Raw genomic sequence first — 27,559 nt, 5'->3', positions numbered from 1 at the left:
GCGGAGGCGGGACCCGGGAGATGGTCCGGAAGCGAAACCACACAATGTATCACCTTCTGGCCAGGCGTGGCCAGAAGGCTTAAATAAACGGGCCGGGGTCGCTCGAGACTTCTCGTTCACACTGCAGCTCCATGTATGTGCATGTATCTCTGCCACAGCTGTTGTAAGGCCTACTGCTAGGCCCAGTAAATGATGTAGTTCCTGCAACACTGGCGACGAGTGTGGTGACCATTTAGCACCCGCATGTCCTGCTCGACACCCGTAACACCTATCTTGCTGCTCGGCGTTGGTAAGACGCCGAGATTCTGATTACCCTACCTGCTGCGTGCCACCGCAGTAGCTCACTGCTGCTGAGGACTCCACACACTGCCTGTTCCAACTTGCGGCCCGCGATCCAGAGGAGCGTGTAATTAAAGACCCAGAAGAAGGTATGGTGGCTCTGAATACGCTGCCCTGAGAGCACGAGCGTCTCACCCCAGCAAGCTGCACGGCTCTGCGAGCCCACAACAATGCTGCAGCCCCACCCAGATCACCGCCTGAGCACGTGACTGTCTGCGCTTCTATCAAGGGCCTTCAGCTGCAGCAGAGGGCAGGCACTTGCATTGTGCCCGGCCAAACACTGTCCCTGCCACGAGGCCCACAGGCCAGCTCCACCAGGGCAAGTAACACCGGGAGAGAAGGGGCAGAAGTAGGAGGAGACCAGCGACCAAACAAAAGGATAGGGGAAAACACTAGAGCACCTCACCTAAAGGAGGTACCCAGCACACACAGACAAAAAAAAGGAAAAAGAAGGATAGCAAGACAACATAAGGAAGCATGACCGAAGCAGCAGCACTACCACCACAGGCACAACCAGGGCCACAGACTGGCAAGCAGCATATCCAAGCCAACTCCCAGGCATCACAGATCTTTGCCATGCAGAAACCCAGGGTCCCTGTATTGCCACATCAACACTGGCATGGACATAGCGTATCACGTACACACCACAAGGCAAGCGTGAGTCCCACAGGTAGTGGCCACTGTTGTCCCTGCAGGCCCTACATGTACATCTCTTAGACACACACACACCATCAAGTTTGATGCATATACCACATGGATGTGGAGACTGTCACCCATTGGGCACATTTGATCAGACACATCTGTGACAAAACATGCACACAGACTGTGGGTGCACATCAGTATTGTGGCTACAGGTCTCACTGTGACGTACATGCCATCACCCCCAGGACTCAGGGGGTAAGTGACATGGCCCAAACATATCCAACATGAAACTGTGTCTGTGACTCATGCCCATTACTGCACATTTGCACATCACAGTAGTAATGTGCACGACACACAAAGGATTCTGCCCCCATGTACACGTGCACAGCCTGCTAGTGGCTGCACAAAAGTGCCACGCAACAAACCAAATGTGCCCCCCAAACACCCAGGGAATGCAGCCTTACATGCCATGGGACACTGTGTGGCCAATGCTGTAGTGTGGTAGGTGTGCACAGGTGTCCCTGGCAAGTAATTGTGTGTTGAATCCGTTGAATAGTCACACCAATTAGGTCCGACGCGGGTGACAATGCGTATGCATTGCACGGTTCATGACCGAGCCGTGCGTACGCTTTGCCATTGACTGCAATGAGGTCCGACGCGGGTGACAATGCGAATGCATTGCACGGTTCATGACCGAGCCGTGCATACGCTTTGCCATTGACTGCAATGAGGTCCGACGCGTGTCACAATGCGTACGCATTGCACGGTTCATGACCGAGCCGTGCGTACGCTTTGCCATTGACTGTAATGAGGTCCGACGCGGGTAACAATGCGTACACATTGCACAATTAATGACCGAGCCGTGCGTACGCTTTGCCATTGACTGCAATGAGGTCCGACGCGGGTGACAATGCGTACGCATTGCACGGTTCATGACCAAGCCATGCGTACGCTTTGCAATTGACTGCAATGAGGTCCGACGCAGGTAACAATGCGTACGCATTGCACGGTTCATGACCGAGGTGTGCGTACGCGTTGTCATTGACTGCAATGAGGTCCAACGCGGGTGACAATGCGTGCGAATTGCACGGTCCATTGACCGAGCCGTGCGTACGCTTGCCATTGACTGCAATGAGGTCCGACGCGTGTGACAATGCGTACGCATTGCGCGGTTCATGACCGAGCTGTGCGTACGCTTTGCCATTGACTGAAATGAGGTCCGACGCGGGTAATAATGCGTATGCATTGCACAGTTCATGACCGAGCCGTGCGTGCGCTTTGCCATTGACTGCAATGAGGTCCGACGCGGGTGACAATGCGTACGCATTGCACGGTTCATGACCGAGCCATGCGTACGCTTTGCCATTGACTGCAATGAGGTCCGACGCGGGTGACAATGCGTACGCATTGCACGGTTCATGACCGAGGCGTGCGTACGCATTGTCATTGACTGCAATGAGGTCCAACGCGGGTGACAATGCGTACGCATTGCACGGTTCATGACCAAGCCGTGCGTACGCTTTGCCATTGACTGCAGTGAGGTCCGACGCGGGTGACAATGCGTGCGCATTGCACAGTTCATGACCGAGCCGTGCGTACGCTTTGCCATTGACTGCAATTAGGTCCGACGCGGGTGACAATGCGTACGCATTGCACGGTTCATGACCGAGCCATGCGTACACTTTGCCATTGACTGCAATGAGGTCCAACGCGGGTGACTATCATGCATGCGCATCGGGCAGGCATGGTCCGAGACAGGTGTACGCCTTGGCCATTGAATCGTATGGAGACGGGTGTGTGCGTATTTTCAAAATACGCGTTGTACAGTCAGTTGACCGAGTCAGGCGCACCCATTGGCTCTGGACTGTCATGGAGACGGATGCGGATTCAAAACTTGTACGAGTTGTGCGCTGGAAATTCAGTTGGATGCCTACAACAATGTTGCAATTACTAGTGTTTCATGAAGGTGAAGATTTGAACGATGTGGAAGGCGTGTACGAGTCGTACATTTCCATGGATTGGCCAGATTCATAGAATGCAACCGTGTTGGACCTATCACTTGGGACACATGGCACAGATTCTGCTTCTGCAGCACAGATATAAGGCTGGCTGGCCCCCAGGGAGCTCACTTGCCTGCAGTACATGCTCCTGGACCACATCCCTGCTACCACTGCTGCTGTCTCTGCATCCTCTGGCTCCTGCGATGGCATGTACTCTGGAGAGGACCCCAGCCTTCACTGAGGAGGAGAACCAGGCCCTGGTGGACGGGCTCCTTCCACAGTACAGCAGGCTCTATGGGAAACCAGGGGAGCAGGTGAGCGTGCAGTCCTCTGCCTTCCTAATTGTGCATGTTGTCTAACTAGCAGTACTAGCAGTGTGTACACCAGTGGCAAGCATTCTCACTGACTACTTTCATCACCCAAAGTGTGTAGGTACATGTAATGAACAAGTGTCCTGCTGCTAAAGTGTATTAGTGCAAGCTTAAACTACCCAGGCATTGTTAACATGTCAGACATGCAGGTGATTTGTCCTTCCCTATGGTTGCACTACCTGTGTAACTCATTTCCCTTTGTGATGATGACATGTATTTCCAAATGTGTGCAGCACAACTATGGGGCATGTGTGTTAATGTGATTTTAAATTGGTCATCCTCACAGGTTGATGCCCACCAGAATCAGGAGATATGGCTGACCATCACCAGGGCAGTTCGTTTGGTGGGGGTCTACAAGCGCCGGATCCGCAAGTGCCAGAAGAGATGGCAGGACCTTCGGGGCTGGACCCGGAGGATAGCTAGAGTCCAGCTGAAGCTGTCACCTCCACGCAGGAGGGGCGGACACCAGACCCTGTCCCCCCACATGCTCTGGATCCTGGTGGTGGTCTTCCCGGACCTGGATAGGCAGCTGAACGCCAGACAGCAGCAGGAAGGGGGTAAGTCCATGCCTAATCTGTGTACTATGTTTGACATGCTAATTGCAGTCTTTTGGCCTGGTCATACTTCCACATTACGTAGGTCTTGTAGTCCAATACTCAGGTCCCTCAATTGTGTGATGCACCCTCCTCTTCTGTTCCACAGATGTGGCCCCTACAGTCTGTTGCTTGTGTCACTAGGGCACTGTGTCCCTGCAGTAAGCTATGCTTCAGCTACCGGACAGCATCTGTTCCCGTGACTCAGTTGTGTGTTTCATGGGTGGTTCAATTGTTTGCCCAATGCCTGAGATCTTACATGTGATCTGTGTGTGCCCTTGTGATGTGTTCCACTTGCTGGTCTGACTCGCCACATGTGGCTGGGGTATTCCAAACAAACCCATGCAGCAGGGGACTCCAATTTTGGGGCCTCAGGAGTATGTATATCAAGTATGTCACACTTGCTTAGCCACCTGACTACTGTCCAGGGCCAAACACTGTTTCACGTAGACCTGGGCAGTCATGCCTCCTCAAGGGCATTTAGAAACACTCTGTAATCCCACTCCTGCGTATCAAATTACAGGTTGTGCTTAGTGACATGTGCCTTCAGGTGTCTGCCTCTGTGTCATTATGGTGTGGCTTGCTGTTATGTACAACTGGGGTATCCATGATTTAGAGAGTCAGCAGGACATCTGAGATGTGACTGTGAGAGACAAGACCTGTGTGACATATAGGTGTGTGATCATCTGACATCGCACAATGGTGTATGCGACTGTGTCCTTCATGCAGCTGGGTTACATGCATGGCAGACTGTGATGTGTTAATGTACATGGAGTTGTGTTTGCAGAGACTCATATGTCTGATTTGCATGATGTGGGGTATTCTGGGGCCTGGATATGTTGTTTGAAGGGGATGGGCAAGTGCACCGGTCATCTGCAGAGGTAGCTTTACCCCTGAGCTATGATTGTGAGACAATGCATACTATTGTTGTCTGGATGCCCTGCCCCTGTGACAGGAGACAGTGTTGGCTAACTTTCAGGGCATGCCAGTGCCATGGCATTTAACTTGCTATGAGTGATCCTGCATTGTGTTCAAGTGTGCACCATGCACCCCATTGTGGCATGCCCATCAGGAAATGAGAACATCATAGTGTGTGTTGCTGGCATGCATCACAAGCATGTGAAATGAGTCTCTGCCCATACCTTCATCCGGACACCTGTACTGAGTCAGTAGCAAGAGATGTGCTGTGTGTATAGTGACATACTCCTGCATGTTCACTTGCATGTCCAACTAATGTGTAGGTGGTGCATGTACGGCCATTGGGGTATTAGCATTCAACATGCAACAGATATATGTGTGCAAGTCAAGGAGGGATATGTGTGCCAAGGTTGATATTGAGAATGACAATTGGCTTATTCTAAACAGTGTTGGCACTTTGAGCTGTGTTCAGCTGATGATGCCAGGGCTTGCCCTGTGATGTGATATACTCACTGTGGTGTGTGCAGTCAGTGCAGGTGACTGATGTTGTTCTCTTACTACCTATTCCTATCCAGATACATCCAAGGCCACAGGAGGGGACAGCTCCACGGACCAGGAGGAGCCACAGAGCCTGACAGGGACAGAAGGAGAGGAGTCGGGGAGGCCCAGTGGCACGGCGGGCGAGTGTAGCCACACAGAGGAGTCGTCAGCACCATCCCCCCCAGCTGAGGGCCACAGCAGCTCTGAGTATGACTCCCTTGTGGAGGCGGGTGTCAGCAGCCATCAAACCCCAGCTAGTGAGACTGTCCCCGCCACCGCCCCCACCACCACCACCATCACCACCCTCCCATCGGCTCCCATCCCAGAGGTCCCTGTAGGCTCACGTGTTCGGGAGCATGTCTCCTCTGTGCCAGGCACCGCACCCCCTGCCCCTGTGTCCCCTGCTGCCCTGAGTGAGGAGTCTGTGGACTTACTTAGACAGATCCATGTAGGGCAGACGTCAATGCTGAAGGTCCTCCATTCACACACAAGTCTGTTGACGCAACTGGAGGGCATTTCCTCGGGCATGTCTGCCCTACAGAGGACCAATCAGTCCATGGCCTATTCCCGGACGGCAGCAGTGTCCTTCCTCCAACAGTCCTGCACCCCTCCTACCCTGCACCACCCACGATTCCTAGCAGCCTACCTGTCCCAAGCACAAACACACCTGCACATTCTCACAAAGCCACAGATACGGGCAGCATACAAACACCCAAACCAAGGGCTAGACGTGCACACAAGCAAACGCAGAGGACTGATACCACACTCACAGGGGATGGTTTGCAGACACACACACAGTCATCCACAACCACTCCGCAGTCCTCCGAAACCTCTCCCTCCCAGCCCCCTTCCCTTGCCTCACCTGCAACCCCATCTCCACAGAAGCTCTTTGTTATGCCCTGCATAGTATTTTCATATCTTGCAGTTTCCCAGTTCTCCTGCTGTTCAGCCACAGCGTGTGTTTGGAGTAGAATGTTGAGAATGCTGTGATGCATAGAACGTTGGGAGTCTGACTGGGTGACAGATGACAGTTACAGATGGGCTGAGCAGCAGGCAGGCTGCTCCTGGTGGGGTTAGATACTACCAAGGGGGTTTGATACTACAAAGGGGTTTGCTGTGGCATGTTACCAAGGACTAACTACTGGGCTAACCTATTTTACCTTAACCAGTTACCTGTTCTACTTGTTGGATGTACCAGTAAACCAACTTGCTGTACAACTGGAATAAAGGTACTAAAGAACTTACATGGCTATCAGCGTCTACTTCATGTAAGAGTACAACACTCTTTCTCTGTGACCTTGGCCTCTTCCCCAATGACCCAGCAGATCCTGATTACAAGGGGAAGAGGAAGTCCCCACACACAGAGGGGAGTGCCCCTCACACCCGGACACCCTCCCCCAGGCGCAGTCAGACTGAGACCCCCACCCGCAAGTCCCCCCGGAGCCGGAAGAGCCAGACCCCACTGCCACCACATAGCTCCAAAGCAAAGTCTCCATCCTCCATCCCCCAGCCCACCACTCCAGAGGTTCCCCCGCCACTCCCTGCCCCGGGTTCCCCCACCCACAGATACACCATCCCCAAAATGCTGAGGCCCTCCCCCCCTACCACTTGCTCTTCCACACCTGGTCAGACGGTTAGTGCTACTGATGTGGGGACCGTGTCCCCCCCCTTGTCCTGCCGACCTCCCCTGCACCCCATTCCGCTCACATGGATTTAGGCACTGCAGTGGAGTCCACGACCACCGCCGTCTGACTTGGGCACTGCAGTAGGGACCCAATCCACTCCATCTGATCTGCGCACTGAAGTTGTGCCGGCATCCACCCCATCTGACTTGTGCCCCACAGTTGTGACTGCACCCACCACTTCAGTCAGCTCCACTGCAGTTGCAAGTGTCTCGCTTGCATCCACCACCTCTTCACTGCCTCCTTCTGCTGCGCCCTGATCCTGTCCCTGCGGTGCCTGGCATGCCCCCATGTATGCCCCTCCGAGGGGATGTCCCCTGTCCTTAGCAGTGCAGGCAAGCAACGTGTGACAGTTGTCACTCTAGTTCACTCCTTGGCATTTGATAATGGACTGGCCATTGGCCTTTTGTTTGAACGGACGTTTAACTGTTAATATGCTGAATAAAGCTTTTTTCTTTATCCCTCTGAGCTTGATTTAGCTGTACATTAGGTTGATGATGTTTAACATGCCCTTGCACCTGTAATGCTTGGTTTCCCGTGTTGAATACTGATTTGTTGATGAGAGGTACTCCATGTGGTCCATGAGATATGTATCCTATTCTGGTGGGTATCCATGTCATCCTTTGTAGCTACCTGGGTGTTTCATTATCAACTATTTGTGGACATCTCTGTGAACATTTCATTTGCATGGTCACATCTCTGGCTTGCACCCATGCATATATGATGTGCTTCCCATTGTCCAATTTGTCTATTTCACAGACTTTGTGCACATCACCACTGGACCTACAGGTGTGGGCATCATTGGTATAGGAGCAACTGGGTCCTCTGTGCAACTTGCTGTACACATGTTTTGAGTATGTGCAGATGACTTAGAGGAGACTCCCGTACCCAGGCTGTTGTGACCAGAGCCTTCATTGTGTGGTAACTGATGGCTGACTGACCAAGTGTTCTGCTGACATGAGTGAGACGTGCTGTGAATATGTTTGGCACAGCTGGGCTTCCACAGGAGTTGGGTCCCATCAAGTAAGTGTGTTGTCGAGTGACATAGCCTGGGCCCATGGGGTGTGTTGTATGAGCATGTGTGTGTGTCCACATCCCTTTTCATACACAGGCAGTGTTCCCTTGATATGTTCCTGTTGTTGATGCTTGCTGAGTGGTACTGTGTTCATCCCACTACTTTGCCACGGGCTACCAGATGTGTGGGTGCATGACACACTACTGTTAATTGGTGTTTCATCATTGGGATTTGTCAGTTCTGAGTGGTGATGATGTTGTCAGACGCAGATGGGACACAGTCAGGGTTCCCCAAGGCACTTGTTTGTTCGCAATATCATGTAGTTGTCCCTAGGTGGTACCTTTCAGTGATTGAGACATGTGTATGTTTGTGTGACTGCTCCCACTTGTCCGGTTCAGGGCTGCAATGTTTGCAGGTGTCAGCATGTGTGCCTTGTGGTTCTCCTTGGCTTCTGCATTGTCCTGGGACTGTGGCAGGTATTTGGAAGGTTACGTGAGCTTTGACGTCATAGCCATGTACCGCATACTGTGCAGTATGTCTGTCATTCACCAGGGTTGTAAACTGTCCTTGTATGATGAGTCTGTGCACCTTAGTTCCTCCCAACATTCCTGTGTTTGTCATGGGTGCATGTGCAATGTCACCTGTCCATGTGTGCTTCACAGATGCACATTGTTGCAGTTCAGGGTGTGTGGTGTTGAGGGTGGACAGATATAAATGTTTGCATGGATGGGCCCCTAGCTCCCGTTTGTCCATGGATGACGGGCCATGCTGAGTGATTTGTGTTTGTGTATGTGTGATGTACGTTTGTGGAACAGGACATATGTCTGGGTTTCCCAGTTTGTACGACATCTACCTTTGTCATCACAGTGGAGGTGTCATGCATGCTTGTGTCACACCAATGGCTGGTCCCTGTGGGTAGTGCTGTTGTGTGTCAGTCTCTTGCTGTGTTAGTTGGTGTTCATTCCAGCTTGTGTCACATGTGTCTGTTGTGCTCCCTCTCATCTCACAATGCCTGATTGCCCACTAAGGGGGACCCAAGGATGGGTTACTTTTGTATGGCACTGTGTCCACATCTGTGTCACTGTGGCTCAGCCCCCCTCATGTGTTGTGTAGTTGCCTGGGGATACAGAGACACACACACACACACATGTTGTGTCAGATGTGCAGTGTGAGGTTGCCTGTTTGTGTTTGTGCATCTGCATCAGTGCATTGGTATTGCAGTTGTGGGCCTTTGTCTGGATGCTGTTTCTGTGATTTTCCCTGCTGTTCCTGTTAGTCATATCACATCATTGTGCACATTCATCCTGGTTGTTAGGTGCCATTGCTGGCATGGAATGTGAGTTTGTAACCTGACACCTACAGTCTACACAGGTTGTTTTGATTAGTGTGTCTATTGTCGAGATGTGTGTATGCTTTGAGATGGTCACTTCTGCTCTTGTGTCATTGTACGCTGTATGCATTGTCAGCCCCCATGGGTGGTGCTTGTCTGCACATGGCTGAGAGTATGTTAGGTTTTCACAGCAATGTTTGCCTCACCACATCTCTGTGGGTATGGGACACAACCACTACTTTGCCCCAGAAGTGTTTGATGTGTTGGGACCGGGAATCATACATGCTGTTTGTTATTTGCAGCTTTGACCATGATGACAATTACCTTTTGGTCACTGTGATGAGGGGGTTTTAGACCCCATCACCACAATGCTCGACATTTGCTGCAGTTTGGAACCCCACACTTAACTTTTGTTCTACATAGTGAGGGGGTGTTTGTTTTACATTGACACAGTGCTATAGTGATGCTTGCCTTGTGTAGGGCACACTCATTTGTTGGTCACACATGTGCTGTTAGTTTCATTGTATATTCAAAGTCATAATCACTGTTGTGGGCATTTGTCGCAGACTACACACTGTTGTCATGATGTTAGGGGGGAAGTATTTTGCTGACATACCTAATGTGGGAGTATGATGGATGTGTGGTGCATCACCCATCCTATGAGTGGGGGTGGCAGGGGTGATGGGCACCAGATCCCCTATGGGTGGGGGTGGCAGGATTAATGGTCAACATAGTCCCTATGGGTGGGGGTGGCAGTGGTGCTGGGCAACATATGCCCTATGAGTGGGGGTGGCAGGGGTGATGGGCAACAGGTCCCCTATGGGTGGGGGTGGCAGTGGTGCTGGGCAACATATGCCCTATGAGTGGGGGTGGCAGGGGTGATGGGCAACAGGTCCCCTATGGGTGGGGGTGGCAGGGGTGATGGGCAACATATGCCCTATGAGTGGGGGTGGCAGGGGTGATGGGCAACAGGTCCCCTATGAGTGGGGGTGGCAGGGGTAATGGGCAACAGGTCCCCTATGGGTGGGGGTGGCAGGATTAATGGGCAACATAGTCCCTTTGTGTGGGGGTGGCAGTGGTGCTGGGCAACATATGCCCTATTAGTGGGGGTGGTAGGGGTGATGGGCAACAGGTCCCCTATGTGTGGAGGTCGCAGGAGTGCTGGGCAACATAAGCCCTATGAGTGGGGGTGGCAGGGGTGATGGGAAACAGGTCCCCTATGGGTGGGGGTGGCAGGGGTGATGGGCAACATATGCCCTATGAGTGGGGGTGGCAGGGGTGATGGGCAACAGGTCCCCTATGGGTGGGGGTGGCAGGGGTGTTGGGCAACATATGCCCTATGAGTGGGGGTGGCAGGGGTGATGGGCAACAGGACCCCTATGGGTGGGGGTGGCAGGATTAATGGGCAACATAGTCCCTTTGGGTGGGGGTGGCAGTGGTGCTGGGAAACATATGCCCTATGAGTGGGGGTGGCAGGGGTGATGGGCAACAGGTCCCCTATGGGTGGGGGTGGCAGGATAAATGGGCAACATAGTCCCTGTGGGTGGGGGTGGCAGTGGTGCTGGGCAACATATGCCCTATGAGTGGGGGTGGCAGGGGTGATGGGCAACAGGTCCCCTATGGGTGGGGGTGGCAGGGGTGATCAGCAACATATGCCCTATGAGTGGGGGTGGCAGGGGTGATGGGCAACAGGTCCCCTATGAGTGGGGGTGGCAGGGGTGATGGGCAACAGGACCCCTATGGGTGGGGGTGGCAGGATTAATAGGCAACATAGGCCCTTTGGGTGGGGGTGGCAGTGGTGCTGGGCAACATATGCCCTATGAGTGGGGGTGGCAGGGGTGATGGGCAACAGGTCCCCTATGGGTGGGGGTGGCAGGATTAATGGGCAACATTGTCCCTATCGGTGGGGGTGGCAGTGGTGCTGGGCAACACATGCCCTATGAGTGGGGGTGGCAGGGGTGATGGGCAACAGGTCCCCTATGGGTGGGGGTGGCAGTGGTGCTGGGCAACATAAGCCCTATGGGTGGAGGTTGCAGGGGTGATGGGCAACATATGTCCTATGAGTGGGGGTGGCAGGGGTGATAGGCAACAGGTCCCCTATGGGTGGGGGTGGCAGGGGTGATGGGCAACATATGCCCTATGAGTGGGGGTGGCAGTGGTGATGGGCAACAGGTCCCCTATGGGTGGGGGTGGCAGGATTAATGGGCAACATAGTCCCTTTGGGTGGGGGTGGCAGTGGAGCTGGGCAACATATGCCCTATTAGTGGGGGTGGCAGGGGTGATGTGCAACAGGTCCCCTATGTGTGGAGGTCGCAGGAGTGCTGGGCAACATAAGCCCTATGAGTGGGGGTGGCAGGGGTTAAGGGCAACAGGTCCCCTATGGGTGGGGGTGGCAGGGGTGATGGGCAACATATGCCCTATGAGTGGGGGTGGCAGGGGTGATGGGCAACATATGCCCTATGAGGGGGGGTGGCAGTGGTGATGGGCAACAGGTCCCCTATGAGTGGGAGTGGCAGGGGTGATGGGCAACAGGTCCCCTATGGGAAGGGGTGGCAGGATTAATGGTCAACATAGTCCCTATGGGTGGGGGTGGCAGTGGTGCTGGGCAACATATGCCCTATGAGTGGGGGTGGCAGGGGTGATGGGCAACAGGTCCCCTATGGGTGGGGGTGGCAGTGGTGCTGGGCAACATATGCCCTATGAGTGGGGGTGGCAGGGGTGATGGGCAACAGGTCCCCTATGGGTGGGGGTGGCAGGGGTGATGGGCAACATATGCCCTATGAGTGGGGGTGGCAGGGGTGATGGGCAACAGGTCCCCTATGAGTGGGGGTGGCAGGGGTAATGGGCAACAGGTCCCCTATGGGTGGGGGTGGCAGGATTAATGGGCAACATAGTCCCTTTGTGTGGGGGTGGCAGTGGTGCTGGGCAACATATGCCCTATTAGTGGGGGTGGTAGGGGTGATGGGCAACAGGTCCCCTATGTGTGGAGGTCGCAGGAGTGCTGGGCAACATAAGCCCTATGAGTGGGGGTGGCAGGGGTGATGGGAAACAGGTCCCCTATGGGTGGGGGTGGCAGGAGTGATGGGCAACATATGCCCTACGAGTGGGGGTGGCAGGGGTGATGGGCAACAGGTCCCCTATGGGTGGGGGTGGCAGGGGTGTTGGGCAACATATGCCCTATGAGTGGGGGTGGCAGGGGTGATGGGCAACAGGTCCCCTATGAGTGGGCGTGGCAGGGGTGATGGGCAACAGGTCCCCTATGAGTGGGCGTGGCAGGGGTGATGGGCAACAGGTCCCCTATGGGAAGGGATGGCAGGATTAATGGGCAACATAGTCCCTTTGGGTGGGGGTGGCAGTGGTGCTGGGAAACATATGCCCTATGAGTGGGGGTTGCAGGGGTGATGGGCAACAGGTCCCCTATGGGTGGGGGTGGCAGGATAAATGGGCAACATAGTCCCTGTGGGTGGGGGTGGCAGTGGTGCTGGGCAACATATGCCCTATGAGTGGGGGTGGCAGGGGTGATGGGCAACAGGTCCCCTATGGGTGGGGGTGGCAGGGGTGATCAGCAACATATGCCCTATGAGTGGGGGTGGCAGGGGTGATGGGCAACAGGTCCCCTATGAGTGGGGGTGGCAGGGGTGATGGGCAACAGGACCCCTATGGGTGGGGGTGGCAGGATTAATAGGCAACATAGGCCCTTTGGGTGGGGGTGGCAGTGGTGCTGGGCAACATATGCCCTATGAGTGGGGGTGGCAGGGGTGATGGGCACCAGGTCCCCTATGGGTGGGGGTGGCAGGATTAATGGGCAACATTGTCCCTATCGGCGGGGGTGGCAGTTGTGCTGGGCAACATATGCCCTATGGGTGGGGGTGGCAGGGGTGATGGGCAACAAGTCCCCTATGGGTGGGGGTGGCAGTGGTGCTGGGCAACATAAGCCCTATGGGTGGAGGTGGCAGGGGTGATGGGCAACATATGTCCTATGAGTGGGGGTGGCAGGGGTGATAGGCAACAGGTCCCCTATGGGTGGGGGTGGCAGGGGTGATGGGCAACATATGCCCTATGAGTGGGGGTGGCAGTGGTGATGGGCAACAGGTCCCCTATTAGTGGGGGTGGCAGGGGTGATGTGCAACAGGTCCCCTATGTGTGGAGGTCGCAGGAGTGCTGGGCAACATAAGCCCTATGAGTGGGGGTGGCAGGGGTTAAGGGCAACAGGTCCCCTATGGGTGGGGGTGGCAGGGGTGATGGGCAACATATGCCCTATGAGTGGGGGTGGCAGGGGTGATGGGCAACATATGCCCTATGAGGGGGGGTGGCAGTGGTGATGGGCAACAGGTCCCCTATGAGTGGGAGTGGCAGGGGTGATGGGCAACAGGTCCCCTATGGGAAGGGATGGCAGGATTAATGGGCAACATAGTCCCTTTGGGTGGGGGTGGCAGTGGTGCTTGGCAACATATGCCCTATGAGTGGGGGTGGCAGGGGTGATGGGCAACAGGTCCCCTATGGGTGGGGGTGGCAGGTTAAATGGGCACCATAGTCCCTATGGGTGGGGGTGACAGTGGTGCTGGGCAACATATGCCCTATGAGTGGGGGTGGCAGGGGTGATGGGCAACAGGTCCCCTATGGGTGGGGGTGGCAGGGGTGATCAGCAACATATGCCCTATGAGTGGGGGGTGGCAGGGGTGATGGGCAACAGGACCCCTATGGGTGGGGGTGGCAGGATTAATGGGCAACATAGTCCCTTTGGGTGGGGGTGGCAGTGGTGCTGGGCAACATATGCCCTATGAGTGGGGGTGGCAGGGGTGATGGGCAACAGGTCCCCTATGGGTGGGGGTGGCAGGATAAATGGGCAACATAGTCCCTATGGGTGGAGGTGGCAGTGGTGCTGGGCAACATATGCCCTATGAGTGGGGGTGGCAGGGGTGAAGGGCAACATGTCCCCTGTGAGTGGGGGTGGCAGGGGTGATGGGCAACATATGCTCTATGATTGGGGTGGCAGGGGTGATGGGCAACAGGTCCCCTATGAGTAAGGGTGGCAGGGGTGATGGGCAACAGGTCCCCTATGGGTGGGGGTGGCAGGATTAATGGGCAACATAGTCCCTATGGGTGGGGGTGGCAGTGGTGCTGGGCAACATATGCCCTATGAGTGGAGGTGGCGGGGGTGATGGGCAACAGGTCCCCTATGTGTGGAGGTAGCAGGAGTGCTGGGCAACATAAGCCCTATGAGTGGGGGTGGCAGGGGTGATGGGCAACTGGTCCCCTATGGGTGGGGGTGGCAGTAGTGATAAGCAACAGGTCCCCTATGGGTGTGGGTGGCAGGAGTGCTGGGCAACATAAGCCCTATGAGTGGGGGTGGCAGGGGTGATGGGCAACAGGTCCCCTATGTGTGGAGGTGGCAGGAGTGCTGGGCAACATAAGCCCTATGAGTGGGGGTGGCAGGGGTGATGGGCAACAGGTCCCCTATAGGTGGGGATGGCAGGGGTGATGGGCAACATATGCCCTATGAGTGGGGGTCGCAGGGGTGATGGGCAACAGGTCCCCTATGGGTGGGGGTGGCAGGGGTGATGGGCAACATATGCCCTATGAGTGGGGGTGGCAGGGGTGATGGGCAACAGGTCCCCTATGAGTGGGGGTGGCAGGGGTGATGGGCAACAGGTCCCCTATGGGAAGGAATGGCAGGATTAATGGGCGACAAAGTCCCTTTGGGTGGGGGTGGCAGTGGTGCTGGGCAACATATGCCCTATGAGTGGGGGTGACAGGGGTGATGGGCAACAAGTTTCCTATGGGTGGGGGTGGCAGGATAAATGGGCAACATAGTCCCTGTGGGTGGGGGTGGCAGTGGTGCTGGGCAACATATGCCCTATGAGTGGGGGTGGCAGGGGTGAAGGGCAACAGGTCCCCTGTGAGTGGGGGTGGCAGGGGTGATGGGCAACATATGCTCTATGATTGGGGTGGCAGGGGTGATGGGCAACAGGTCCCCTATGAGTAAGGTTGGCAGGGGTGATGGGCAACAGGTCCCCTATGGGTGGGGGTGGCAGGATTAATGGGCAACATAGTCCCTATGGGTGGGGGTGGCAGTGGTGCTGGGCAACATATGCCCTATGAGTGGAGGTGGCGGGGGTGATGGGCAACAGGTCCCCTATGTGTGGAGGTGGCAGGAGTGCTGGGCAACATAAGCCCTATGAGTGGGGGTGGCAGGGGTGATGGGCAACTGGTCCCCTATGGGTGGGGGTGGCAGTAGTGATGAGCAACAGGTCCCCTATGGGTGTGGGTGGCAAGAGTGCTGGGCAACATAAGCCCTATGAGTGGGGGTGGCAGGGGTGATGGGCAGCAAGTCCCCTATGTTTGGAGGTGGCAGGAGTGATGGGCAACAGGTCCCCTATGGGTGAGGTGGCAGGATAAATGGGCAACATAGTCCCTATGGGTGGGGGTGGCAGTGGTGTGGGCAACATATGCCCTATGAGTGGGGGTGGCAGGGGTGAAGGGCAACAGGTCCCCTGTGAGTGGGGGTGGCAGGGGTGATGGGCAACATATGCCCTATGAGTGGGGGTGGCAGGTGTGATGGGCAACAGGTCCCCTATGAGTAAGGGTGGCAGGGGTGATGGGCAACAGGTCCTCTATGGGTGGGGGTGGCAGGATTAATTGGCAACATAGTCCCTATAGGTGGGGGTGGCAGTGGTGCTGGGCAACATATGCCCTATGAGTGGAGGTGGCATGGGTGATGGGCAACAGGTCCCCTATGTGTGGAGGTGGCAGGAGTGATGGGCAACACAAGCCCTATGAGTGGGGGTGGCAGGTGTGATGGGCAACTGGTCCCCTATGGGTGGGGGTGGCAGTAGTGATGGGCAACAGTTCCCCTGTGGGTGTGGGTGGCAGGAGTGCTGGGCAACATAAGCCCTATGAGTGGGGGTGGCAGGGGTGATGGGCAACAGGTCCCCTATGTGTGGAGGTGGCAGGAGTGCTGGGCAACATAAGCCCTATGAGTGGGGGTGGCAGGGGTGATGGGCAACAGGTCCCCTATGGGTGGGGGTTGCAAGGGTGATGGGCAACATATGCCCTATGAGTGGGGGTGGCAGGGGTGATGGGCAACAGGTCTCCTATGAGTGGGGGTGGCAGGGGTGATGGGCAACAGGTCCCCTATGGGTGGGGGTGGCAGGATTAATGGGCAACATAGTCCCTTTGGGTGGGGGTGGCAGTGGTGCTAGGTAACATATGCCCTATGAGTGGGGGTGGCAGAGGTGATGGGCAACAGGTCCCCTATGGGTGAGGGTGGCAGGATAAATGGGCAACATAGTCCCTATGGGTGGGGGTGGCAGTGGTGCTGGGCAACATATGCCCTATGAGTGGGGGTGGCAGGGGTGATGGGCAACAGGTCCCCTGTGGGTGGGGGTGGCAGGGGTGATGGGCAACATATGCCCTATGAGTGGGGGTGGCAGGAGTGATGGGCAACAGGTCCCCTATGAGTGGGGGTGGCAGGGGTGATGGGCAACAGGTCCCCTATGGGTGAGGGTGGCAGGATTAAAGGGCAACATAGTCCCTTTGGGTGGTGTTGGCAGTGGTGCTGGGCAACATATGCTCTATGAGTGGGGGTGACAGGGGTGATGGGCAACAGGTCCCCTGTGGGTGGGGGTGGCAGGGGTGATGGGCAACATATGCCCTATGAGTGGGGGTGGCAGGGGTGATGGGCAACAGGTCCCCTATGGGTGGGGGTGGCAGGGGTGATGGGCAACAGGTCCTCTTTGTGTGGGGGTGGCAGGATTAATGGGAAACATAGTCCCTATGGGTGGGGGTGGCAGTGGTGCTGGGCAACATATGCCCTATGAGTGGAGGTGGCAGGGGTGATGGGCAACAGGTCCCCTATGAGTTGGGGTGGCAGGAGTGCTGGGCAACATATGCCCTATGAGTGGGGGTGGTATGGGTGATGGGCAACAGGTCCCCTATGAGTGGGGGTGGCAGGGGTGATGGGCAACAGATCCCCTATGAGTGGGGTGGCAGGGGTAATGGGCAACTGGTCCCCTATGGGTGGGGGTGGCAGTAGTGATGGGCAACAGGTCCCCTATGGGTGGGGGTGGCAGGAGTGCTGGGCAACATTATCCCTATGAGTGGGGGTGGCAGGGGTGATGGCAACAGGTCCCCCATGTGTGGAGGTGGTAGGAGTGCTGGGCAACATAAGCCCTATGAATGGGGGTGGCAGGGGTGATGGGCAACAGGTCCCCTATGGGTGGGGGTGGCAGGGGTGATGGGCAACATATGCCCTATGAGTGGGGGTGGCAGTGGTGATGGGCAACAGGTCTCCTATGAGTAGGGGTGGCAGTTGGTGATGGGCAACAGGTCCCCTATGGGTGGGGGTGGCAGGATTAATGGGCAACATAGTCCCTGTGGGTGGGGTTGGCAGTGGTGCTGGGCAACATATTCCCTATGAGTGGGGGTGGCAGGGGTGATGGGCAACAGGACCCGTGTGGGTGGGGGTGGCAGGGGTGATGGGCAACAGATCCCCTATGAGTGGGGGTGGCAGGGGTGATGGGCAACAGGTCCCCTATGAGTGGGGGTGGCAGGGGTGATGGGCAACAGGTCCCCTATGGGTGGGGGTGGCAGGATTAATGGGGCAACATAGTCCCTTTGGGTGGTGGTGGTGACAGTGGTGCTGGGCAACATATGCCCTATGAGTGGGGGTGACAGGGGTGATGGGCAACAAGTCCCCTATGGGTGGGGGTGGTAGGGGTGATGGGCAACATATGCCCTATGAGTGGGGGTGGCAGGAGTGCTGGGCAACATAAGCCCTATGAGTGGGGGTGGCAGGGGTGATGGGCAACAGGTCCCCTATGGGTGGGGGTGGCAGGGGTGATGGGCAACATATGCCCTATGAGTGGGGGTGGCAGGGGTGATGGGCAACAGGTCCCCTATGGGTGGGGGTGGCAGGGGTGATGGGCAACAGGTCCTCTTTGTGTGGGGGTGGCAGGATTAATGGGAAACATAGTCCCTATGGGTGGGGGTGGCAGTGGTGCTGGGCAACATATGCCCTATGAGTGGAGGTGGCAGGGGTGATGGGCAACAGGTCCCCTATGAGTTGGGGTGGCAGGAGTGCTGGGCAACATATGCCCTATGAGTGGGGGTGGTATGGGTGATGGGCAACAGGTCCCCTATGAGTGGGGGTGGCAGGGGTGATGGGCAACAGATCCCCTATGAGTGGGGTGGCAGGGGTAATGGGCAACTGGTCCCCTATGGGTGGGGGTGGCAGTAGTGATGGGCAACAGGTCCCCTATGGGTGGGGGTGGCAGGAGTGCTGGGCAACATTATCCCTATGAGTGGGGGTGGCAGGGGTGATGGCAACAGGTCCCCCATGTGTGGAGGTGGTAGGAGTGCTGGGCAACATAAGCCCTATGAATGGGGGTGGCAGGGGTGATGGGCAACAGGTCCCCTATGGGTGGGGGTGGCAGGGGTGATGGGCAACATATGCCCTATGAGTGGGGGTGGCAGTGGTGATGGGCAACAGGTCTCCTATGAGTAGGGGTGGCAGTTGGTGATGGGCAACAGGTCCCCTATGGGTGGGGGTGGCAGGATTAATGGGCAACATAGTCCCTGTGGGTGGGGTTGGCAGTGGTGCTGGGCAACATATTCCCTATGAGTGGGGGTGGCAGGGGTGATGGGCAACAGGACCCGTGTGGGTGGGGGTGGCAGGGGTGATGGGCAACAGATCCCCTATGAGTGGGGGTGGCAGGGGTGATGGGCAACAGGTCCCCTATGAGTGGGGGTGGCAGGGGTGATGGGCAACAGGTCCCCTATGGGTGGGGGTGGCAGGATTAATGGGGCAACATAGTCCCTTTGGGTGGTGGTGGTGACAGTGGTGCTGGGCAACATATGCCCTATGAGTGGGGGTGACAGGGGTGATGGGCAACAAGTCCCCTATGGGTGGGGGTGGTAGGGGTGATGGGCAACATATGCCCTATGAGTGGGGGTGGCAGGAGTGCTGGGCAACATAAGCCCTATGAGTGGGGGTGGCAGGGGTGATGGGCAACAGGTCCCCTATGGGTGGGGGTGGCAGGGGTGATGGGCAACAGGTCCTCTATGGGTGGGGGTGGCAGGATTAATGGGCAACATAGTCCCTATGGGTGGGGGTGGCAGTGGTGCTGGGCAAAATATGCCCTATGAGTGGAGGTGGCAGGGGAGAGGGGCAACAGGTCCCCTGTGAGTGGGGTTGGCAGGAGTGCTGGGCAACATATGCCCTATGAGTGGGGGGTACAAAAGGGGGTGGTGATGGACGGAGCATCAGAACCAATCAAACACTCACACCCAGTCAACAGATCTGGGTTTGATCCATCACCGTTCTTTAGCCCACTCTGCCACCCCAGTTCAGACATGGTCATATGCAAATCAGTCTGACCCTGTGCCTCATGGGAACAGTCCAGCCGAACTACCAAGCCATGCCTTCCCTGGACCAGAAACAAGCTTCCTAGGACCGGTTTCTGGCATTTCAGCCGTCTTCAGCCAGGCTTGCTTGAATCCAGTGGCAAAGTGAGCAAGGGACTCACGTCTGAGCATACCCTGCCAACTTATGACGAACAAAGCGGTACAAAAGGGGGTGGTGATGGACAGAGCATCAGAACCAATCAAACACTCACACCCAGTCAACAGATCTGGGTTTGATCCATCACCGTTCTTTAGCCCACTCTGCCACCCCAGTTCAGACATGGCCATATGCAAATCAGTCTGACCCTGTGCCTCATGGGAACAGTCCAGCCCGAACTACCAAGCCATGCCTTCCCTGGACCGGAAACAAGCTTCCTAGGACCGGTTTCTGGCATTTCAGCCGTCTTCAGCCAGGCTTGCTTGAATCCAGTGGCAAAGTGAGCAAGGGACTCACGTCTGAGCATGCCCTGCCAACTTATGGCGAACAAAGCGGTACAAAAGGGGGTGGTGATGGACGGAGCATCAGAACCAATCAAACACTCACACCCAGTCAACAGATCTGGGTTTGATCCATCACCGTTCTTTAGCCCACTCTGCCACCCCAGTTCAGACATGGCCATATGCAAATCAGTCTGACCCTGTGCCTCAAGTCTGAGCATACCCTGCCAACTGGGGGTGGCAGGGGTGATGGGCAACAGGTCCCCTATGAGTGGGGGTGGCAGGGGTGATGGGAAACAGGTCCCCTATGTGTGGAATTGGCAGGAGTGCTGGGCAACATAAGCCCTATGAGTGGGGGTGGTAGGGGTGATGGGCAACAGGTCCCCTATGGGTGGAGGTGGCAGGGGTGATGGGCAACTGGTCCCCTATGGTTAGGGGTGGCAGTAGTGATGGGCAACAGGTCCCCTATGGTTTGGGGTGGCAGGAGTGCTGAGGAACATAAGCCCTATGAGTGGGGGTGGCAGGGGTGATGGGCAACAGGTCCCCTATGTGTGGGGGTGGCAGGGGTGTGTGTTATGGTCATTGTATAATTAATTGTACTGTAGTGCTGATATAACTACTTACAAATAATAACCTTTTTCACTCTATTTTCCTCGTTGTGGTCTCCCTTCTTTTGTTGCCCGCCGCCCCCCCCCACTCTTGTGATTTATATCACTATGCTGTATTGTCCTGTTTTAATGAATTCTAGTTGAGACATTGTTGTCTGTTGCAATCCCACTAGCAGCATTTGGTTTACAGGTCCTGGGCACACACAGTGCACTGTACTAGAGACTTGACAGTAAACCAAATAAGCCAATTATGGAAAAAAAGAATCCATGAAAACAATTTACAGGGTGAGCACTTGCACTTTGGCACTGAACAGCAGTGGCAAAGTGCCCAAAGCATGTAGAACAGCAACAACTAAGTCCAACACACAGTAAAAACACAGGAGGCAAAAGGTAAAAAATACAGGGGAAACCCATGCCAATGATGCCACGTCAAACAATTTGCTGGAAAGATTACTGAACAGAAATGTGCCTTCAGGACAGGCTAAGGAATTCAAATACAATGCACTTCCTGAACAAAAAAGCAAACAAAATCAGAAATTAAAACGTTAATGTGCCTGCAAAGTAAATGCATAAAAGAAGACATGCTACCTCTCATTTACAAGCTAAACATCATATCACATCACCAGTTTTACAAAACAAGCATTGGCATAGCCAATAGGTCTCACCTTTGGGACCGGTGTGGACTGTATCAAGAGGATTGCTTAAAAACAATCTGTGGCGAACACTGGATATAACTGGATGGGCTTCAGCGCACCAGACTCTATAGAAGGTTGAAAGGCAATCGCTGTTGTAGCACAACTGCATTGTTTAAACTTTGCCAAAACAGACAATTACGAAGGCAAAGACATAAGGTACAGCAAACTTTTCTTTCCAGGAAAGGAAGGGCAGAGTGTGGCGGGGCATACGCACAGAGGTCAGCACACACTCCTTGGTCTGTGCAAGCATATGGGGAAAACAAATGTCAATGTGAGTTGACGAATAGCAGCAGACACAGAAATAACAATATTGTTACTCAAAGGCACACCATTTGCACTCTATGCCAAATTCCCCCTCGCATTTAAAAAGCACATAGTATGTTGGCATGGAAAGGCAAGCATGCTCTGCCAAACTGACACTGTATAGAAACATGGAACGTGCAGAAAATTAATATACAACCACAAGGAGGTAAGAGACAATGTAATCGCATGAAAATGTCTTCTGTTGATTTTAATGTGGAAAAGAAATAGCATTTAGCACATTGTTTTTTTGTAGGAGGGACAAACGCTTGCCATATGTTTACTTAACATCTTTTGCTTAAGGGGGCGTGCCCTCCACAGGATTTAGAAACCACCAAGGTGTTAAAAACGGGTGGTGTTCGGGAAGTTTGTGCTTCCCATAAGCAGCGCATTTGTTAACATCCTGCTCCTGTACATAGCGTTTCCCCCTACCCGCAATTATGTACAGGGCCAGTGTGCTTGGAATTGCAGCCTATTGATTCAATAAAAAACTGAAAGGTTTTGTTCATGTCCGCCACAGCTCCTCTGAAGTGGAATGAGGGGCGCAGATCAGCAAATGTTAATGAAATAATTTTAAAACCGGTCTCGCGTGCAATGAAAAAAGATCAGCGGGGGATGGGGAGAGAAGCACGCCGATGAGATAAGGAATATGAAGAGGGGCGGTAGCTGAGCAAAGGAGAGGAAGTTATGTATAAGGGCCAGGGCTGCTGACTTTGGAGCCGGGGAAGCAAATCTGAGTACCGGCTCCACATCCTGTGATCCTGGGCATATCACATAATCTCACAGTACCTAATAAATTAACATTACTTTGTGTAATGTGACTGGTTCTCACATAAAGTGCTTCAATAAGCTTGAGTTGAGTTTGTGACATATATAAACAAAAGCAGCAACGCAGAGTGGAGGTTGAATAGAAGCACACTGTGCTTGAAAGCGACATGGGGTGAGGTGGTGGGGGCTGAAGGGGGAAGGAATAGTGCTCGAGAGCAGCTGCCGGGCCCTAGAAATATTGTTCTCGGAGGGTTCAACATGATTTGCTGTCCATATTTTGCTCCCTAGTGCAGGGTGCTGGGACTCACACAGCACTACTGATCCTGGGGTGGAGGTGGTCCCTGTGCTTGCTCTCTTGTGCAGGGACTTGGCTGTGGTGCTGCTTGTGCTGCAGTGAAGCAGCACCACATGCCGTGTGCTGTGCTGAATTGAGCAGGCCAGTCAGAGGAGGGTACAGATGGAGCTGAATGAGTGTTTCAAGCAGGAGGCAAGTAGCCCAGGACTGCCAGGAGTTCCTCACCCAGCGGGTCCACTCCACTCTCGTACCCTCAGCCAGCCGCCCGCTGCACCAGATGTGCACGCTGCACCGGTATCCCTGCATGCCGTCGTGTGTTGGTCTACAGCGTGGTTACCACAGCAGCTGCCTCTGTGCGGTCTCTCTATCAGGTGAGGCTTCAAAGGTGTTCCGGGTTTCACAGGCCAATTGGACGCTTCGCGGTGGAGCCAGAAGGCCCTTGCGCTTCCAAGAGCGGGCCTCACGAGCCACGGTGCTTGTTGGTGGGACACTAGTGGGTATGAGCCGAGTTTCTGCAGGGGTAAGCCATAGCATGGAGCGGGTGTTCTTCACTGACACAGCAGGTGTTTTGTATGTACTGTGTGTGGAGCATGCTGTTCACCACCACTGCAAGCATCGGCCTCCGACTCAGTGAGCTGAGACTAAAGGCATGAGTGTTGCGCAGTGCAGCGTCCGCCTGCCGGCCCCAGGACTCCCTCAAGGAGTTGACACTTATTTCTGGGGCCAGGATCTAAAGAATGAATATAGCCAAGCGACAGCCTGGGCTCAGGTGCGTCTCTTCCCTCATAGCTCATGTAGGTGATGGTATGAGATTGAAATAGGGGCTCTCCCTCTGTCTCTCTGCTGAATGTGTCTCCACCAATAGACACTACAATGGTGCTCAGCTCGAACGGCCATGCTGCAGCATGTTCAGGTAGTCAGTTTAGGAGGAGACTCGGACAGTGCAGTCCACTGCATCAGTACAGTAACCGGGGAGACAACCTTCAGCAGATCGGCACAGGCTAAGAAGTGGCGAGAACAGTGCCACAGAGCACCGAATTGACGGGCGGCCGGTGGTGGGGGGATGGCACAAACGAGATGAGCAGAACAATTAAAAGAAGACCGCGAGTGGTGTGCACACAGAGGGGTGCACGCACGCTGTAATGAATGCAGCTGGCATCGTGCCTGCCGATGCACGCAAAAGTGAAAGCAGCGGCCGCAGTAACCTGATCCATGATGACACGACCGTCATCTGTTTCCAATTAACGCAACCGCGAGACGCGGGCGCGATAACTGGAAACAGATGGCGCTGCTGCTTGCTCCTGAGCTCCCTAGGCCAGGGGAGAGAGAAGGCGGGACATGCACCTGCCTTTGGCCAATTGCGTCCAGTCTTTCTTAGAAAGACGCATGCAAAGGCCAATAGTGGGTCATGAAAAAAAAAGCACACTCATGAGTGTGTTCAGACTTTAAAGTCCTTACTAAAAGCCTCGCAGAGAAGCGCAAACACGCTAGCTCAGGCGAGACCTAAAATGACTTGATGCCCCATTTCCATAACCTAATGGGAACTTAAATGAATTATTTATCCAAGGAAATGCAATAGCTTTGATAGATCTGGCATCCAAGCAATGGCAAACCATGAAAAACATCTGAGAGACAATGGCTGCCGGAGGCTGACCCAATGCAGTTTGTCTCTCCTTATTGTACTTTTTAAAGAAACAAATACATGAGGTATTTCATCATAACAATGCTGTCTGTACCTGGACCTAAAACAAAAATCACCAATGCATTCACTTTCAATGGAGTTCAATCAGTACCCCTCTTTAGGGAGACGCAGTTTGCTCAGATATTGTGCTTTAAAACAAAAACTCCAGTGTAATCATATTTTGCTTTTACATATCATCTCATACTGCTCTTGTGCCATTTCTAAGCAAGTAAATAACTGATGCTACTATGACCCAATTTGTGGTACTCAACTAACCAACTTCGAAAGGCTGGAATGCTCATTTTGTCTTGCTGGGATTCGAACCTGTGACCCTCAGATCACTGCATTCAAATGCTAGTGCCCATTGTTGAAATCACTTGAGCCATCCAGGAAGCACTGACGAAAAACTTTGCTTTTAAAGCAGGCAATTAGTTACCAACCCACCAATTCCTAGGCAAAGCCAGTTAATAACAAAGGCTAGTCACTGGGCCCCAATCATCGACAGTTTGCGTTGGTCTGTAACAGACAGACCTGCAGTACTTCTGGAACACAAGCCAATAATGAGTTTCACAGAATCATTATGGGAACATTTGAGACTCAAACTTAAGGAAAGCCCGTAAATCATTCTCCCGGGGGAGCAACAACCCTCTTTCCAGCTAAACATATCTTCAGACCTGTGAGCAGGATGCGTGCAACGGGACAGAGCTGTTCATGTCATTCTGGCTACCGTGGTCATCTCTGCCTCAAAAAGGGACTTTGAACGGCAATTTATTTTACTATTACCGGTTTATGGTTAGTGACAGCTTCACGTTCCCGTGTTTTTCCACGTGTACAGTGAGGGTGTCCCTTGTTGGTAAGCACGCCTTCCTTCTTCCTGTGTCAAGGAGTGACATGGCGTCAGACTGGAATGTAGGCAGGCAGGCCTCTTCATGGTGACAAGGACCGCTCGCATTGGCATTCCGCGCCGGCCAAAGTAATTTCCCTTCTATGTGCGACAGGGAAAAGCGCCAGGCATTTCTAATCTTTCTAAGAAAATAAAAAAACACGGAATGTTCTAACAGTTTGTGGCTTACACCAATGACGCATTTTAGCAAGACCAAGATCACAAGGGCCCACTCTACAAAGAGCCATATATTTCAGCCTGGCAGGAGTTGTGTGTGTTAAAGTGTTTGCATATGTCCCCTTTGGCCTGCAGCAACAGGGGGCACTTTTACAACTTGTTATGCCTGAGAAGGTATGCATAAAACGTGCAGAGAAGCCCCCTCCAGCCCCGCGCCATACTGAAGACATTACAGCGCCAAGCCGCGTTGTTGCGTCTTTGGCCCAAACACAAACAGAATTCGCACGTTTGAAGTTCCCATGCCACACAATATATATCCGGCTGCCGTCACACTTCCTTCTAGGGGTTCTGACTCCCAAGTGTGAGTGGTATTTAAAAAAAAAATTCAATTATTTCATTGAAGCGCGAACTTCAGCAAAAGCAAAGCGTCTGCTGTAGAAATGTCACCAACCCCGCTGTCATCAAGAGCATGGCTGCATATTGTACAGATCATACCGAACATACAGGCGCAGGCATGAACCGGGACATGCGTGTGTTTTACACACGCACTCAAGTACCTCTGAAGTGATAAACATGACTACATATGACACAGATCACACAATACCCTGGTGTGGAAGCGATTACTTATGGGTATTGATATTACACACCTCAGAACCACTCACCCTACAACACGTGCAGAAGAAAGGGGCCTAGCTGCATATGACATCCACCAAACAGTACTGTGTAATGGTAAACATGAGAATGGCTCCACACGTAAGCAGATCAGACACATGACTCAGGATGCGCGCAGTGAAGAACAGGGGCACATCCGAGTAAAACACAGGAAGTCCCTGTGCTTTTTAGGGTTATTGGATGACTCTGTCCTACCGGGGCATTGCTTTTCGAGTCCTGCGCATTCCTTACAAATCGTTGCGTTCGGCTGTACTATTCAACTGTCTTTAATTGGGCGGAAAATAAACGACAGCTCCCATAATGCACCGATCTGCTAAATTGATGGCCCGAAGAGGAAACAAGGTGTCCCGGTGACATGGGATTCTCTAGTAACAACACCAGGGGTACACATTCCATAGGCGCACCATGATCTATTTCCCCACACCAGGAGGGCGGCAGGCAAATTGAACAGTGTCACCCCATTATGGCCCCTTTCTTCCACCTCGAAGCCTCGCCAAATTGTTGGGGCGGCTGGCTAACCCCTTCTAAAAATGCATGTAACATTAACTTTATGCAACGAAAAAATATACCGACTGTACTCACCTCCTGCAGCCGGAGGCATTCAGGAACCCCTTGGCAAGCTGTCTGCTCTGACTGCCTGCTTAGTTGGGGGGTTGCTTTTCAGAGCCGTGCCCCTCCCACCCGGTGTACTTTTAACTAATGGGACACAGGAGGCTTCGGGGAGGGCAGGACCCTTCATGAGGCTTGGTCTGGTATGTGAGCTGTGCACACACGCGCGCGAGGCGGGCCTGCAAGGGCCGGGGAGGTGGGTTTAACACCGCACATCATTATTGAACACGTGCTAAGGATCGCATTCGGCGTCACCGACCTGAGGCGTTTACTAAAACGAATTAATTCACCCATTCATAGCCCAATTAAAGAAAAATGTAACGTGTGGCAACATTTATTTAGTCATATAGACATTACCCAAATGTTCGAGCGCTTTATGATGAGACAGAGATCGTTAGAACACCTTTTTGACCTGTCACTAGGCAGGGAATTCTCCTGAAGTACACGACAAAATAAACAACTCAGCCAAAGACTCTCCACTAAACATCCGCAGACTGTTCCTATTAGTATAGGGCTGCACCGAACCACCGTGAGTCCTAAAAATCCCTAATAATGCAATTGGAACTGTTTGCATGCACTTAGAATAAATATGCATTTTA

General features: G+C 54.0%; 1 protein-coding gene across 3 annotated transcripts in view; it reads right to left on the bottom strand.

The window, feature by feature from the left end:
• Positions 1-27,066, bottom strand: part of LOC146856158 (hyaluronidase Eo Hy-1-like) — a 123,508-nt gene extending 96,442 nt beyond the window's left edge. Inside the window, exons 1-2 of one of the 3 annotated variants that reach the window (XM_085654205.1) lie at positions 26,934-26,982; positions 21,546-21,640 (exon numbers count right to left, since the gene is read on the bottom strand). The gene's annotated coding sequence lies outside the window, so the exon portion shown is untranslated. Of the gene's footprint in view, positions 1-21,545; positions 21,641-25,402; positions 25,507-26,933 lie in introns of those variants that run through there. The other 2 variants (XM_085654204.1, XM_085654203.1) reach the window with 2 other exon arrangements.
• Positions 27,067-27,559: the final 493 nt, after the last annotated feature.

This window comes from Triturus cristatus, chromosome 4_1 (assembly GCF_964204655.1).
Source record: "Triturus cristatus chromosome 4_1, aTriCri1.1, whole genome shotgun sequence".
In the NCBI taxonomy this organism is placed as follows: domain Eukaryota; kingdom Metazoa; phylum Chordata; class Amphibia; order Caudata; family Salamandridae; genus Triturus; species Triturus cristatus.
Note: the sequence above shows the minus strand (reverse complement) of the source record. Positions and strands in the feature narration are given on the sequence as shown.